This window comes from Mauremys reevesii, linkage group 3 (assembly GCF_016161935.1).
Source record: "Mauremys reevesii isolate NIE-2019 linkage group 3, ASM1616193v1, whole genome shotgun sequence".
Classification (NCBI taxonomy): Eukaryota; Metazoa; Chordata; order Testudines; family Geoemydidae; genus Mauremys; species Mauremys reevesii.
Window position 1 is genome coordinate 80,920,793 of NC_052625.1, and position 15,267 is coordinate 80,936,059.

At 45.3% G+C, this 15,267-nt stretch overlaps 1 long non-coding RNA gene across 4 annotated transcripts in view; it reads left to right on the forward strand.

The window, feature by feature from the left end:
- The window catches only part of LOC120400904, a 119,763-nt gene that overhangs the window by 17,303 nt on the left and 87,193 nt on the right, over positions 1-15,267 (forward strand). The window contains exon 2 of one of the 4 annotated variants that reach the window (XR_005596149.1): positions 11,662-11,763. The exons of the other annotated variants lie outside the window; for them this stretch is intronic. This is a non-coding gene — a long non-coding RNA (uncharacterized LOC120400904). The remainder of the gene's footprint in view (positions 1-11,661; positions 11,764-15,267) is intronic. 4 annotated transcript variants of the gene reach the window in all.

The following is a 15,267-nucleotide window of genomic DNA, read 5'->3' on the forward strand; positions in this document are numbered from 1 at the left end:
GAGCAGGTGACCCCTTGCATACATTTGGAACAGCTGGGCAGTGGGCATGAATTAGGAATAAAGTCGTTGTTTGGCCACTCTGCAACATATGTAGCTTGTGAGGAAAGTAAGGTGTTTCATGCTCTTTGAAAGGAAAAGAGAAACTGGAGACGCTTCTGTGTTTAAAGCACATTTTTAGGAAATATTTAATTTGATTAAACATTGATTTTTAATGTGATCAATACTTAAGTGTTTTCTGCACAGTTCTAAATAAATAACGCTTACCCTAAAGAAACCAAGAACTGCTGTGTATTTATATATACAGCGCACATGCACAGAGTCACTAATATTCAACTTCCTAGGTACTGTATTAGAACTGCAATTTTCCTTCCGTGGGCTGAACGCGGACTCTGTGCTTAATTGAGGATCTGTATGTCTTCTGCATCTGTGATGGCAGAGCCCCAAAAGGGGATGTGAAATGGGGAAGTGGGCGGAATTAATAAAAGAATAACATTTATTCGCATGTTGCTCTGTGAAACAGGTGGATCTGGAGGGAATATTTTTGAGCTCAAGTTAATGCTGACCTTAACTGGAATAATTTGCCCTCTTGATCCTCCTCAGATGTATAGTAAATGGGGAGTTGTCTGGCTACTAGATGTGATTGTACACATCTGTCAGATAAATCAGAGATCCAAATGCAAAATGTAGCACTCGGCAACATTGTGTGTATTTGTGACACTTCCTGAAGGACTTTCGGTCCATAAACCAATGAATGGATTATAGTGAGGCATAAATATAGCATTTTTATCAGTGACAGATGTAATCCTGCTCCAACATTGCTCATGTTATTTAAAAGAAAACCAGATCTATTTTCCTCGCACCAGTACTCTGAATTTCCAAAGATAATAAGCACTTTTCCACATGAATGAGCTGGGAACTACGTCTGAAAATTATTTGGCAGTATTGTTTTGAAACAGGGCTGGCCATAGCAGAGGGAGCTTTCTATTAACTCTTGTAGAATGCCACTTCCACTTACAAGCGCAAACAACCCAATTCAAACTGCTTGAGCAACAGGGATTGAAGTATTTAGCATTGTTTGCCATGCCCATGGATGTGACTTGCGGCATGGCACAGTCTAAATGGCAAGCTAGCAATGTCCTAGCAGAGTTAGAGAGAGCAGCATCCCAAAGCCAAGAAGCAGGTGCATGACATACCCCCTCACTTGCACGGATATATGCCACACAATGCTTCAACCCTTCCTACATAATATTGTAATATACACTCCTTAGCAAGGGCATAGTGCAGGGTGCACATGGAAGATATCAGCTGCTTATATTTTGAGACAAGAGAATGTACTTTCTCTTTAGGTACTAGTAAGCACTGGCATATGCAAGGAGAGAGTGTTATACAGGCTCCAAACAATGGCTTGCAATCCAGTAGTGAGCAAGGCTTGAAGAGACCAGGACTTTCAACAAATTGTAGGCCAGGAAAACTATTATGTGCAGTGCTTCCAAAACTGGCTACAGTAGTGTCGTATATGGATTTCAGTGTGTGGAAACATCCTAATTATCTAATATGGAAAAGAGTTGAAGAATGCTACACTGCTGGACGCAAAGTCTGTGCCAGTTTGCCATTACATAGGCATTACATTGCACAACACTGGGCTGCCACTAACCTTACACTGACTGCTACAGGAAGCCTTCTGGGACCCTAGCAGCATCTAGGCGGAGTTGGAGGAGATGTTTGATGTGGCTCTCAAATAGCTTATTTAAGAATCAAAAGTTGGACTCTCGACTGTAGTTGGAGAGGTTGGTCACATCAAGCACCAATTTAAGTAACTGCTGGATTATGACATCCTTTGAGGGGATAATAGATTTTCTTTCTAAAAAAGAAGTGTTGATGATCTCAGTTGGGGGGGCTCAGATACTCTTGACTCTTTAGCCAAGGGGGTAGGGAGCAGGGATGGATCAGAGTCACGGGTGGGTTCATGTACTGTGAAACAAACTCCAAGGTTATCTTCTGGGGCCATGTAATACTATTGCATTCTCTTCTAGGCAAGATTTTGATAGAACTGGAGGAAATTCAGAGAAAAGGAGCAAATGATTGGACTTATTTATCAAGAGTGGCTAAAAGTGATTTAATCTGTAAAGTTTTGCTAAATTTGGGAGGTGATCTCCATCTATGAGCTTTTGGAAAGTGCAAGTGTCGAGACAGAAGAGGAATTATTTGAGTTAATAGAAAGGGGTATGTCCAGGAGTGTTGGAATTACTAATAATATTTGAAATTAATAATATGGGAAATCACCAAATACCAATTTAACAATAAATTCCTGTTTTAAATCCAAAGGCCAAATGGGACTTTATACGGTTGCTCTAACCATGCCAAAAAAGCCTAACTGATAAGCAATTTACTGCATCCAAACAATAACAAAACACAGACTAACCCCAGGGGTGCTTAGACTCCTGTTGGTCAGCTCCAACAGACAGGTATTAGCAATGAACCCCTTAAGAGTTTTCTTTTTTTATACCCTTTAACAAACAAGTGATGTCATTGCCAATTACTGACTTCAGCTAAAAACCAATTTGAGACAGTTTACCCTTATTTCCAGTCTTAATCCAGATAAGATTTACAACCTCCTTATCTCTTGCCCTCCTTCCTGCTGACCAACCGCTTTTTCGTTGCACCTGGGTTCACATAGGAGATAACACTGGTATGTGGGGGGAGGAAGGTCCATAATGCTTCCTTTTTAAGAGAGATTCTTTCTGACTTTTGAAAACCATCTTCAGTCACCTCTGCCAGCCAGAGGCCTTCTTTTTAGAAACTTTCCCTTATCTCTTTAGTTATTCTTTGAACCAGACACCCTCCCTACTTCATTCCTTCAGGTTTCAGACCTCATTATTTTCAAGGCCTTCCTTCTACGTGCCAGTCAGGGCATTTCTTTACAACACATATCTATTTCCTTATCTTAAGTTTGGTTAACTTTAATTCTTTAATCCTTGTAGGAGAAGTATAAAATTAATGGGACAAAATTTAAAAAATGAGAAATTAGGCTGAATATGAGGGAAAACTTCCTGACCGTGAGATCTTTTGGTTCGTGGACTGATTTCCCAAAGGGAAAGGAGAAGCCTCATTACTTGGGACATTAAAAGTTAGACTAAATGAAACACTAGTAATTGCATTGTAGGAAACAATACTAGATTGGCAGGGAAATGAACTCAATGATCTGCCAGGGTAGGGATTTTTCCATCTCTAATTTCTATCTCCTCCTCATCCTTAAGTGTGGAGTTACCACCATAATGATTCTGAGAGCCTGGTCTTACAGCACAGACACATAACAGCACGTCAGAAAATGCTATTCTTGCTCTATGTTATCTTAAATTTTGTATATAGATCATATCACACTGGTACCTAAGTGCTGTTCCTATTCCCAATTAGGAAGATGATCAGTGGCTTTCAGGTAAGGAAACTAGAGAGCCAACAGACAAAATAGCACTTTGCTGCTCAGGCAGTTTTCAGTCAGTCCATGCTTAAGCAAAATTCCAGTTGGCTGTATTATCTTCCCTGGATAAGCTCTGTGGGACCATATGGAGGACAGCATGCATCCTAACTACACTGTCCCTGGCTTATCCACTCATTCCTCTACCTGCCTAGTGTCCATCCACACCCCTCTTCACGGACCCTGGACCCCTGGAATTGTTTGTGATGCCAAGAGGAGCAGGGGAGGACAGTGCCACAGAGGCAGCTAACCTGTCTGCCTTCCAGGTGAAGTGGGAGAGTCACATGCACAAGGCTCCTTCCATGTGCAGATCTCAGATTATGATCCAGATGACAGACTTTCAAAAAGTGAGTTTTCTGCTAACTACTTGCTGAAAAAAGAATTTCAAATTGCATATCAATCATAAAATGTGCAGTTTGCTGTGTGTAGGTTAGTTACATCTGTCATATGATGTGCTTTCCGCATCCTGACTGCAGGACTTGGATAACTAGTGAAATACCAAAACTTTCACAATCAGTTAAGTGAGCTACATTAAGTGACTTATGTAGCTCACTTAAGTTACAGCACAAATTGAATGTATAACACTTGCCATTCAGGCAACCTGCTGGACAAGAATCAATTGCTGAAGAAATTTGTGAATAATTTTGAAAACTGAATAACTTTTGAGGTCTTTGTGATCCTTTCAGGGACAATTAGCAAACAGTAAATAAAGGCAAAATTGGTTAAATACATTATTTGCTAAGATGGACCCCTTCTACTACACCCCAGAATAACGAGGAAGATGGTATGGTGCCCCGGATGCCTTGTAAAGTATTGTTGCTCGCTTGCCCATAAAAAGAAAGCATTAGCTGCCCCCTCATTATGGGTGCCATCCAATTCTCACTGAAGTCAACCAGAACCTTTCCATGGACTTTTACGAGGTGCTGCATCAGGCGCTATAATGCTCTCACTGATCATCAGAGACAACCTCGTTGCTCCTCCCAAGATGGGCAAGACTCACCAGGGTGGCCATCATTAGTCAGAAAAGCACCTACTAAGCATTTTGTTTGTGATCAAGATGAAGGTTGCGATGGCATACTCTGTACAGGCAAGACAAGCTGCAAAACTCTGTCCTGATGTGTCAGCACCTACTTTACAGCCAGGACATGGCTTGGAGGAATCAGTGTGTGAGTAACAGTGATTACATTTGGAGAGTGAAGAAATGTTGAGAATGGCTGCACTACTTCCAATTTCCTGTGCAGTGACCCTCTTGCCTGTTCTCAGTTGGCAGCTGATGAAATGGTGGAAAGAGTTTGGGACCCCTGCTGAGATTATTGCTGAAACTCCAGTCACACTCCTTGGTTTTTATCCTCCTACTGTAAGCAAGTGATTTTACTGTCCACACCATGAAATCAGGTTTTGCAGGTGGGATAAAACAATTTTTCATCCTGGAAAGCTGACCAAGATAGAGCAAGAAACTTATCATATGTTTTAAGTGTTGTGATGACTTTATATGTAATTTAAAGTTACGAACTGGAGACCAAATTTGGCTCTGTTATAGAAGTGTAACTGAGCAGGATTTAATCCCATACATTTCAATACATTATTTACGTGTTAGTAATGACACTGTACATCATTTAAAATCAAATTTACTTTTCCCTGTGTGAGAGTGTTCCTCTACTTTTTTGCATTTCACTCAGCTTGAACAGTAACAAAACTGGTCTGATTCACTTCCTATTTATAATAAATAGCACTTTTGCTGGCTCCCATTCACTAGCACAATGATGCTTTGTTTTCATTTCCAATGCTTCAGGAAAATGTTTTAATTAAATTATTTGTATTTAATTTCATGGGGTAAGATCTTGTTTTGCAATTAAAAAGAAGGAAGAAGAAAGCAGGACTTAAGTTTGGGGCCGAAGCTACTCGAGTGTCACTTTAAGTTTTAGTCTAAGGGGAAAAATAACTGACTGTCTGAGAGCACTCTCACAGGAAAACCCAGAGGAGGCCACTGAACAGAGAAGAAAATCTTCATGAGATTCCCTTCCATGGAGTTTTCTCCCAATCTGTGTGCTCCATTTTCAGGCAGAATTTTCCCCTTCCCTGGAGGAATAGGCTGTGTGCCAGGCCTACAAACTTCTCTAGTTATATCACCTTTCCAAGGGAAATGCTCACTACCTACAGGGTACGATCTTTTGGGGGCAGAGACTGGCTTTTTATTATGTGTTTGCACAGGGGATTCTGATCCCTCATTGAAGCTTCTGGACACCATCAAAGTACAAATAACTAATAACAAAAAAGCTTCTAGGCCCAACAGAGAGGACAACGCATCATTCCCCCCAGTTCCTCTCCCCAGCCTGTCTCCTCCCCGTACATAGATCAGGGACTGCAGGGGAAGGCAGGGAAGCTGCCATGGGGTTAGGAAGGCGTGTCGTATATGAAGGGAATTCTCTTTCACATATGAGTCACAAGGGGTATTTGTGATGCTTTTCATCTTCTCTGCAGTTATTTTGAACCAAGTTCTGTCTTAAGAAACGTGGTATCAGTGAAGTCCATGGGAGCTGAACTTGTGCACATCCAAGGTCAGAATTTGGCTGCCTGTAATCATCTATTGGGTCCCTCCTCCACCCTGCACACTTAATTATAAGGGGAGTAGTTTATATTGCCCTGGAATTTTCAGCTCAGATGCAGCATTTGGTTGTTTTTTTGGTTCCATTTTCATTTTCTAGGTGGGTTAACAACTGTGATACAGGGTGGTAAAGTGACTCACGCAGTCACACAAGTGACTCACTGACTCTTCTGCAATTGGAATGCAGCATCCCTCTGACTCTAACCATTTAGACCACACGGCCAACTAATATTATGTCTGTGGGGAGAATTTCCTCAGCACAATTCTGTCCTTTTAACCTTTTAATACTCTTCCAGCTTAAGATGCTATGGGCAGGCCCTAGACTTAAATAGCTGTGCACAGCTGCCACAAATTGCTTTCAGTATGCGCCAGTGATATCTGGAGCTGGCTGACCTAAACCTTGGAGAAAGAATTCTTAAAGGTTTTATTTTGGGCTAGCTTTTAACTGCTTTTATTCTTAGTTCAGTATTTGGCCTGAGATGAGCACTGAGTTAAACATATAAAAGGGAAAAAAATAAGGCAATCCTTTCTCACCCATAAAGATGGCCTTGATGACCACTTGTGGCAATGAGTTCCACACGCTAAGAGGTTGGAAAGATTTAAAACAGGATTGTATATTTATATGGGTAACAAGAATATCTAGGAAAAAAGAGGTGTCCTTGGGGCACCTTCGAGACTAACACATTTATTTGGGCATAAACTTTCGTGGACTAGAACCCACTTCATCAGATGTATGAAGTAAAAGATACAGGAGCAGGTATCCTTTCATGTATTTATAAATAAATTTGTTAGTTTCTAAGGTGCCCCAAGGGCTCCTTGGTTTTTTTTGCTGATAGAGACTAACATGGCTACCACTAAAAAAATATCTAGAGTTAGAATAGTAAATGTTACAAAGAGACAAGAGTTTTTGGGAAGGGGATAACTCCTCATTCTTCAGAGCATAAGCCAAACTTTAACAGGGATTAGGAAGAAACTATAGGCAGGCTAGTCCATATGTACCTAGGGTTTCTTGCACTTTTTTCTGAAGCTGTTGCTACTGGCCACGGTTTGGTACAAGACACTGGACTAGATCAGCGGTTCTCAAACTGTGGGTCACATGGGCTGGCATTAGACTTGCTGGGGGCTAGAACCCGGGGCTGAGCCCTGCTGCCTGGGGCCGATGCTCAAGGGCTTTCACCCTGGGCGGTGGTGCTCAGGTTACAGGACCCCACCTGGGGCTGAAGCCCTTTTGGCTTTGGCCCCCTTGTCCCCCGCAGGCTGGCGGGGTTTGGCCAGGCTCAGGCTTCAGTCCCCCCTCCTGGTGTTGTGTAGTAATTTTTGTTGTCAAAGGAGGTGGCAGTGCAATGAAGTTTGAGAACCCCTGACCTAGATGGAGCACGTGTCTGAGCCAAGATAACAACTCCTGTCCCCTAGATATGTTTATCTGAAGAATAAAACAGTAAAGGGTTAGCACCCAGAGATTCTAAGCTGTCACTTTAAAAATGTACCATCTCTGAAGTTCTACCTTAACAAACCAAACAACTGTTTATGCAGGCCGGTGATTGTTTTAGTGCTCACAAGAGTGGCAAAGAACTGGGTGGGAAAAATCTGTACTCAGGCTTCTGCAACACATACTTGCTGGCACTGCCACAACAATTCCATATTAATTCCACTGAGTCTAGTAACGTGATGCAATGAATACAGGGGGAAAGTGCCAGATGACATTTTGGAGCAATTAAATCTTTATTTTGTTTATCTGCTTGTTTATTTGAGAGCTAGTGTAGATGACGACTGTGAATATTGAAGTTGCATGCCTCATGTGAATTGATACAACCGCTAATTCTTATTGTACAAACAATTTTCCCTCTTCTCCCCCTCCCACCCCGAATTACTATAGATCTTCTGCTTAACTGGTCTGTAATTAATGATGCTGGAAGATCTTGCCATGCATGTTATAGTTGAAGTTTTGGATAGATTTGTTGGGCCAGATTCTGCTCCCACATAGACTGGTGCATATCAAGAATAAACTGGTAAACAATGGGTGTAAGTGAGAAACCCATTGATCCATTCTGATGCCTTAATAAATTAATCCAGACTCAAAATATATTTGATAGTATTATAAGCAATTCTAAAGAAGTACATACATTTGTCAACAAGGGCAAAATCCCCCACCAGGGCCAACCCTGAATAACCAGGCGGGGTTCTGGGCAGATGAATGGGCGAGGATTCCTCCCATCAAGGCTGAGGAGCTGGCTGCTTCAGCCCAATAGGTGTCAAGTTGTTGGAACTTTCTGGAATACATTATTCTGGGACAACACTGACCCCAGAAAAGCCAACTCTTACAGGATTGAGCTTAATTAGTGCGATATTTCAATGCCCTACATTTTATTCCGGTAGCTGCTGACTGTTCCGGTATCTGGGACGTCCCAGACAGGGCCACCCAATGGAGGGTGAGTGCAAAAAGGGCTGTTTGCACCAAATTTCCCATTTGAGAAACACCATCACTTGGTTTGGTGGCTAACACGGTGCGTGGGGTTGCGGCGCCACTCGTGATGGAGGGACAGTCAAGCCAAACCTGAATGATGCTGCAATCCCAAGCACCAGGTCACAATGTCCACAGCATGAAGTTTGGCTCAGCTCTGTGGGATAGGAGCTGCCATTTTGGGGTGAGTTCAGGGCAGACTCCCACTCTAAGCTTCCCCCCTGCCCCTGCTCTTTCCCCTTCTCGGGGTCTCCCCTCTGTGAAAATTATTTTTAGAAGGGTCGGGGGACCCTTAGTTTCAGATTATGCCCAAAAACCTCTGCAGCCCTGATGCCAGACTAATGCATGGGGAGCGTGTGTAAGTCTTGTGGCTGCCCACTACACCAAACCCCTAGAGTGCCAGTAGCATGCCAGGTGTACAGCAACTTGGAGGCGAGCACTGTAGGTGCTTCAGCAGCCAGGTCTTATAGGTGCTAGCCCTGCTGGATCCCAGTAGCCACTTGCCACATGGCTAAGTGAAAGGGTAATGTACTAGGGCTGGCAGAAAAAGGGAAAGGCCTCTGTACCTAGGGTATTTACAGCCTAAACTGTTTGGGTCCTTGGGGGCAGTCCAATTGTCAATCTGGGCTCGTCAGGCCTAGTGCCTGGGGTGCCCTCTCCAGTCCAGTCTCTACTGAAGCAAATAGACACTTGCAGCTTTCCAGGCCAGGCTCAGTTACTGTCTGTCACTGGGACCTCTCTGTGCTGGTGCCAGCCCAGACTCTGCTGCCCCCCCCATAAGTCCCACACAGCTGTAATGTCTGGCAGGCACAGCCAGAGGTGGATTTACAATGAAACGCACAGTGCCCTGTCATGGGGGCCCCCCAACTACAGGGGGCCCCAGGGCTGGGCACCCCAGCATGGTCCAGAACCCCCTGTAGGGGGGACCGCTGCAGGGACAGAAGCTGTGGTGGAGAACAGGGATGGAGCCGTTTAAGAGTTGTGCTGGAGGTGCACTCTCCCAGCTGGTGAGCCAGGCTCCTGCTGGCTCCTGGGGCCCCTGCTGCAGGCTGGCGGCCAGGTGAGGAAGGCAGGTGAGGGGCCAACTAGGGGCACACTGTAGGGGAGGCAGGTGCGCCCCCCTTCGTGGGGCAGCTGTCCGCGTCTGTCCTGCTGCCCTGCTCCTCTGGGTGCCAGGCAGTGCAGGTGCAATCCCTGGCATGCACTGCTGCTGGTGGCCCCTGGAAAAAGGCCAGGGAAAGGGAGCAGCAAGCCAGGGGTTCTCAGCTCTCTCATGCTGCTGCCACCACAGCTCTCTTTGGCAGCCAAGAGGAGCAGCAGCGGGAGAGGGACGTGTCTGCCTGCCAGCCAGCCAGGTAAGGTGACCCAGCGAGTGTTGGGACTGTTTCCACCTGCCCCAACCCCCTGCCCCCTTTTTTTTTTTTTCCTCCCAGGTGAGTAAAATTAAAAAGGCGCCACTTGTGTTCGGTGGGGGAATGGCCGCTGCCCCGCTCCCCCCTAGCTATGCTACTGCCCACACCCCAACCCAATGCCTGCTCCTGCACCCTAACTCCCTCCCAGACCCCGCACCCCAACCCTGAGCCTCCTCCCACATCCTAACTCCTGGCCAGACCCTGCATCCCAATGTTTTTTTAGGTTTTTTTTTTTTTATAAAGCGCTCTTATCCAAAGCACTTCACAATAGTTAGCTAATGGTACAAACAATATTTGGAAAGATCATTAAGTGGTCTGCGAAGACCCTTAGCAATTTTCAAGTGGTCTGTGGGGAAAAAAAAGTTAGACTACAAAAACAATCAAGGTACCTCATTTTATTTTTATTTACTTCCTATTACTTACAATATAGGAGGAGGAGGAGGATGAAGGGAAAAAAAGAATGAAAAACAGGGATGGGGGAGATGAGAGGGAATGTTCTTTTTCTTGACTTGGTCCCAAGGGAGGGCCCCGAAAATGAAGCTGAGCACAGGGCCCCACTAACTCGAAATCTGCCACTGGTCCCAGCCTGTTCCAGATGTGGCTCTGTTCACAGTTCCAGAGGCTTCTCTCCAGCTCCCTGCTGCCATGCAGCTCCCACTCCCAAACAGAACACAGCCACTACCCTTACCTGGCCAGGAGAAAGGGAAGTGCACTAGGGAAGGTATTGATGGAAGTTGTAGTCCCCTGCTTTGCAGATCTGTCACAGGTGTATGCTAAATGATGGAGCAGGGTAGTGGGGGAGCCCTGGGTTCTATCACCATTCAGCTACTGGATTCCTATTGGACTTTGGGGAAGTGACTTAGTGTTTCAATGCCTCTGATTCGCCATCTGTAAAATGGGAGTAATTACACTTATCTGAATCTGTGAAGTGCAAACATAAGCACCGACTTCTGCTCGTGCTGGTGGGTGCTTGACACCCCACCCCTTCCCGGTCCTGCCCTGACTCCACCGCTGCCCAACCCCCTCCCACCCCTTCCCCAAAGTCCCTGCACCTATTCTGACTCCTTCCCCAAATCCCCATCCCGCCCCGGCGGCGGCAAGCACTGGGAGGGAGGCGGAGGAGTGGGGACACAGCGTGCTCGGGGGAGGAGGCAGAGGTGATGTGAGGTGGGGTGGAGACGGGAGTTTGGCTGCTGGTGGGTGCAGATCACCCACTAATATTTCCCCGTGGGTGCTCCAGACTCCACAGAGTCGGTGCCTATGAGTCCAGATATTTTATCATCATCTGTGGATCCAGGAGCAAAGCTGGGAGTGAGAGATGAGCCCCCAAAGTGAGTCTCTGCAGGGGTCACTCAAGCAAAGGATCTCTGACTGTAGGTGGAGATATGCCTCAGCGCTCTCCATAAAGGTCGCCTTGATTTTGTTGAAACTAGACCCTTAGTTAGTCTGCCCTGATCAGAGTATCAGCTGTGTCCCTGCTATATTGTTGCTGCTTACAATGATCTGTGGTTTATTTTATTCACAATCCTTATAATAAACATTGGATGGAAAATAGCAAAATGTTTACAACTGGATCTCCTGTGTGTGGGTTTCTTAAGTGCCTCTCGTGATGAATTCGGTGTTCTGACTCTCCCAGTTCCCTTGAGACCCCATGCTTGCCTGGCTTTCCTGAGGAGTTTTTCTCAGAGCAGATGTATTGTGTTCTCAGAGGCTGAATCCCTCACAGAAGAAGGACTGCTATGGCCCAGTGGCTGGCTGATCCCCAAGGCAGAGGTGGTGTCACCTTTGGAAGCAGGCCTCCTGGCCTGAGGTAAGAGGGCCTCTAATAGCTGCTGTTTGTACTGGGGGAATAAACACAAAGAGAAAGAAACAAAGCAAAACGGGAGGAAACCAATACCAGCCATAACACAGCTGAGACTCCAGCTGCTTTGAAACTGTTTTCTGCAATAAACAATACATCTGAACAGGTTCTGATTTCCCTAATTAACCCCCACAACAATGCTAGATAGTCGTACAATTTTCTGTAAGTAAATTAAATATTAACCCCTTACAAAAATGATCCCTTGCACTGTTATAGAACATTTCCTCAGTACCTTTGAAAACTTTTTAAAAAGTATCATTATCCCTATTTTACAGATGAGGAAAATTAGGCACAGGAAGATTGAGTGACTTGATTAAGGTCCAAGAGCTTTGGCAGGGCCAGGCATAGAACCCAGTTTACCTGACTCCTAGTCAAGCATTCGTTCCCTGGTGCTATGCTACTGTCGTTTTGCCAGCCTTCCAGTTGCAGGAATGAGATTTATGGAAGTATAAGTAGGAGTGGTGCTAATCATTGGAAAGCAGTTGTATCTGTGTTTAACCATCCTTTACTATCCCTTCTGGTTTCTCCCTCCCTGCAATGCACCCCCCCCCCCCCCCACCCCCGAACGCATATGTGCCCACGCACGTAGAGTGATTAAGTGTAACCCTAGTCAAGATAATCCATGTTTCAAGAAAATAAAAGGACAGCTGTGTGAAAAACACAGAGCAATGCTTATTTTTAGGGCTAGCACCCTAGGATAAAACCATGCATTGTTGTATTGGAGTATCTGATCCTTTGCATGATTATTGCTAAAACATAGATCAAAGTGTGCCCTAGTTTGACCTGATATAGAACAAGCAATATTAGTCACTGAACTGTTTAAATTATTTGTTGTGAATGGAACTTTTATTTTTCCTGTTGGCAAATTATTCCCAAACTGATCACAATTTCTACAAATGAATTCTCTATTCATTCCTATTCCCTGAATAGTTTGGACCATTTTCAGCTTATGTATGATGTGTTAACCCTGGTGTGCAGACAGGCCCAGCGCGCAAGCAGGGGCGCAGCGCGGCGGGAGCCTGATCCTGGCTGGGAGCTCCTGGCTGCCCCGCTGCGTGCCCCGCGTCCCCGCGCCGCTCTCGTGACCTGTCGCAGGCATGGGCATGGGGCGAGCCAGGACAAATCCCGCCCCCCGCCAGGCCGGGAGGCCGGGGAGAGGAAGGACCGCGCGGGACTGGGGAAGGGCGGCGCAGCGCTCCGCGCTGCTTGGGGCAGCCTACTTTGTAGAGCCGCCCCTGTGTGCAGATATCTTACAGAGGGCACAAAGGCAGTAAGCAGAAGGGGAGGACATGAAGCCAGTTTCTGGCCCTCATGCCGGCTTCTTTGTACCACTCCAACAATGCAGAGTGGCTAGAAATCAGGTTAACCAGCTACTTGGGGATTCCCTTGTCATAAATTCCCTGGGTGTTGTAGGACTAGTGCAGCAGGCTAGGGACATACCAGGGCGCTCCTGTTCTCCAGCTATCACTTGCTACCAGAATGGCTGCTTGGGAGCATAGGCAGCCAGGTATAACTCGGAGCAGGTTTTAGACTGCTTTGATTTTAGGGAAGTGGACTGGATATAGTAAAGCCACCTTTCCCCTCCCCCTCCCTTCTGGTCTCACAACAAGCACAGGTAAGGCAGAGCAGAAAACCTGGCTCACTGTATATAGCCACTTGTCCTTTCTTGATGGGACCCCTGCATTGTGCGTGTGTGTCCACTACACTGCACCACCTGAGGAAGAAAGAGGCTTATGTAATGGGTAAGGGTTGTAATTCATCCCTAACAGTTCCCTATGTACTGGGCACTTGCAGAGGTTGTATGGGTAGGACCGTGGTACTGCGTAAATACATAGTTAAGCAATGGCTAACCAATATGGCCACTTGTGCAAATAAGCATTTGAAGTCCTGGCGTTAGATACCCATAAGGAGCACAAAGACCAGCTGCTTGTTTTTAGACTATTTTTAAAAAGAGCAAATGTCAAACAAACATCCTCTGTCATTAGCAGGAAAAGAGAACTGCCAGTTATGGGATGCAGGGGCCACGGTAGGAGTGGAATGTACCACTTGTGTGATGGGGGACAGCAGCCTTCCTCACTTGTTCACTTTGAGCTTTGAGGCATGGCCTCATACTTAAAGCATGGACCTATGAGTGGGAAACTTTTCCAATGACTATCACTAGAGAAGAACTCAACACATGCAGTGCTATGAACTACCAATGCTGTAGTCCATATTTTCTCTCCTTTTCTTCCCAAGATTTTAAATGTTTTGCACTGATGACGTTTACCAGATCAATAGGATGTCAGTGCCCAGGAATGTTACTGTGCAGAACAGTCACAATATGGGTAATTGCTGAACAAGCTTCACCATGACACCCAACCAACCTGTCTGTCTCTCTCGTGGAGGGCTGAGTGGATTTTCATAGCCATTTGCTCCATGCTGAGAGTGCCTAGAAAAGAGATGATTAGTGTCACTTTTGAGTCTTTTTTTTTTCACGTGAACACCTCTCCACTAGGAACTGGACTGACACTATCAATTTGCCAACAGGTGGCTGCTTTGTTACAATCACTGTTAGTACATGTAATGTTTTAGTCAAAGCCCCCAAACAGAGTGTAACAATAACCAGCAAAGAAAGGCATTAGAAGGATCTAAACTTCACTGAAGAACATGCAGATTGCAGACGGAACAGAGACAAACTCATAAATGCTTCAGATAGCTTCCTCTGAGAGGCTCTGCTGAAGCTGAAAGAGCAAAAGGAAGGTCACTTGCTACTTCTGGTTTCACATAACTATACCCACAACCAACTAAGATAAACCTACCCTAATATGTATTTTCTTTTCTCGGTAATGGAAGAATCATCCCTGTGATGTCGGATAACCTTACTGATATTAGCTTGGAAGTGGGGAAATTCCCAGTTCTTTCAGTGCAGTTGATTAGTGAATGCACAACAACTTGGGGGTGCGGGGAGAGGGGATTCAAGTGACAGAAACCTGGCCATTTCTTTGCTGGAGGGCTGCCAGGAGGTGGGGGCCCTCTGAAGACAGTATTTTTAGTGGGAGTAGAGAGTGTCTCCTCTGCCTTTGCAGTGATCTCTCTGGCCTAGTCAGGATGACTTCAGCTAGCTGCTGAGCCCAGCCCTCCTCAATCAGTCATGATCCAATATAATCGGTCTCCAATTAAAATAATGAGAGCTGGCAATATTTGATGTTTCACTTATAGCCCCAGCTCCAGGAAATAAGTGGCTCTGTGAAAATCTTAATGTCAATTTAAAAAAAAAAAACGTTTCTAGCTCTCATGCCTGCAGGAAAAGACTTTAAAATGGGACCCAATGCACCCTAAAAACTCAAATACTGGAAAGCAGATGAACAAAAATACCCACCAGTGGGTTCTTTTCAAGTCTCATGATTCTTAAGCCAATCTCATGATTTTGCAGGGCCTGACTCGTGACTTTGAAAATCTGGGGCTGTCTTCTGT